Source organism: Bison bison, unplaced genomic scaffold, assembly GCF_000754665.1.
Source record: "Bison bison bison isolate TAMUID 2011002044 unplaced genomic scaffold, Bison_UMD1.0 scf7180017864270, whole genome shotgun sequence".
NCBI lineage: Eukaryota > Metazoa > Chordata > Mammalia > Artiodactyla > Bovidae > Bison > Bison bison.
This window is the reverse complement of record NW_011494842.1, coordinates 10,163,758-10,165,695: the sequence shown is the minus strand read 5'-3', so window position 1 is coordinate 10,165,695 and position 1,938 is coordinate 10,163,758. Positions and strand designations below refer to the sequence as shown.

The 1,938-nt window shown below is 57.7% G+C and overlaps 1 long non-coding RNA gene across 1 annotated transcript in view; it reads left to right on the top strand.

The window, feature by feature from the left end:
* The window catches only part of LOC104994966, a 5,234-nt gene extending 3,296 nt beyond the window's left edge, over positions 1-1,938 (top strand). The window contains exon 2 of the long non-coding RNA XR_826016.1: positions 112-1,938. This is a non-coding gene — a long non-coding RNA (uncharacterized LOC104994966). The remainder of the gene's footprint in view (positions 1-111) is intronic.

Here is a 1,938-nt window from a genome sequence, read left to right as displayed (position 1 = left end):
AAAAAAAAAAAAAAAAAAAACTCACCCCCCAGAGGGCTCATGGCCTGAGGACTCCCTTCACCCCCCTCATCGAGACTGGGGCCTTACCATTTGCATCCTGCGTCTTTACAGCCCTGAGCCCAGGGGAGAGGATGAGGCTGCCGCCACCTGCCCCCACTACCGTCTCCCCTTGGCCTCCCTGCAGCTGGGACAGCTGAAGCTGCTGCCTGAGAGCCAGCTCCAGGAGGAGCCAAGGCCCGTCAGGTGGGAGAGGAACCCTGGGGCTTGGGTTCCCATGGACGCCCAGGAACACTGCTGACACGCTTACAGCCTGTCACCAGGTGAGCCTCCTCCTCGAGCAGCAATGGGGTGGACAGGACAGTTTCGGCCAGCCGGAGGTGGCCATGCTGCTCGTGGCAGGAGGTGGCCTCTGCTTTCTACCCCGTGTTCAGGTGGCAGGCTGTTCTTCCCGATGGCCGCTTCTAGCCCTGGCTACCTGGTTTACCCCCAGCAGCTACTGGAGTTTCCCAAGACCTGCCTGGGCCCTGACAGTAAAGAGGAGACGGTGTGGGCAGGGACCGCAGGGAGCTCTGAGCGCTGACCAGCTCGGGCCTCGGGCAGCTGCTCCCCAGGACTCAGCGCCTGGCTTTCCCAGCTGCCTTCTGGGAAGGGCAGCGCCAGCTCCCAGAGGGACCTGGGAGGAAGCGCCAGGAATATGCCTTTGGCCTCTCCCATCTCTGAGGTCTTGAGCCTACACCCCCAACCCCCGCAGAGAAGCCAGCGGAGGGAGAGGTGAGGCACAGACTTGGCCTCTGGGCTGGGGTGTGGGCAGGGGGTTCAGCAGAGAACTCAGCCCTCCTTTGTCTTGGGTTTCTGGGTCTGTGAAGGTTGCTGAGGGCTTCTGGGGCCTCTGGGTGGGGAACTGCTTTTCTGAGTCATCTGTAAAGGAGGACTTGGTCCAGAAGCCCAGACGGTTCATTTGTGGGCAGAATGCAAGCTTCATTTTGCACAACAGCCTAGGTGAGCAAATATACAAGTGTGCATTCACAAGTCCTGATTTCACAGCTGTGAGACGTGACGTGGGCTCTCTTCAGAAACGATGCAGATTCCTGTGGGTTGTGGGCCCTCCCCCAGGGCTCCGTGCTGTCTTCGCCTCTGGGCAGACAGCATCTGGGCACGCCTGTCCCCTGTGAGCCAAGCGAGCCCACTGTGAGACTTCCCCAAGGACTGTGAGGAGGGGTGCAGGCCCCACCGCAGCTCTGAAGCGCCTTCCCAGAACGCCTCCAGGCTCCTGGGTGCTGCAGACATGGGTCACAGCCTCCACCCTGAGCCAGCCTAGTCCTGCTTAAGGCCTGTGAGGTGATCATCGATCCAGCACTTACAGATGATCAGATGCTGGTCGTCTCCAAGGCTGTCCCTACGGGAGGTTTGGGTCTCAGATGTGCCAGGACCCAGGCACACCCACCCCTACACCCCTGGGGGCCCTCGGGGCTGGCGCTCACTTCCTCCTGTCTCCCCCCAGGTATGTGCCCTTGGTGCCAGCAAAGGCCAGCTCAGCAGACGCACCTCCACCCCAGGGTCACCTGAGGCAGAGCCACCCGAGAGAACCCGGCACAGCAGCTGCGGAGCCTGGACTCTGAGGGACGAGTGAGCACCCCACAGAGCCTCCACCTCGTTCACCCTCTGGCCCAGGGGGACCTTTTACTATTTTCCTGGTCATCCAGGTGGCACTTAGGAAAACCGGCGAAACAGAGAAATCCAGACTGTCATACGATTGGTTTAATTTTTTTTTTCAGCAGGAGAAAAAAGAATAAAGTTACAAGATTCTTTTAATATTTTCACAATGTTAAAACTAAAACTGGGCTCTAGGCTATGTGTGTAAGTAAATCTAGAACACAAAAGGGTTAAATAAGATTTTTCTCTTTTAAAGATACAAGAATTTAAGCTTTCCTTACATTT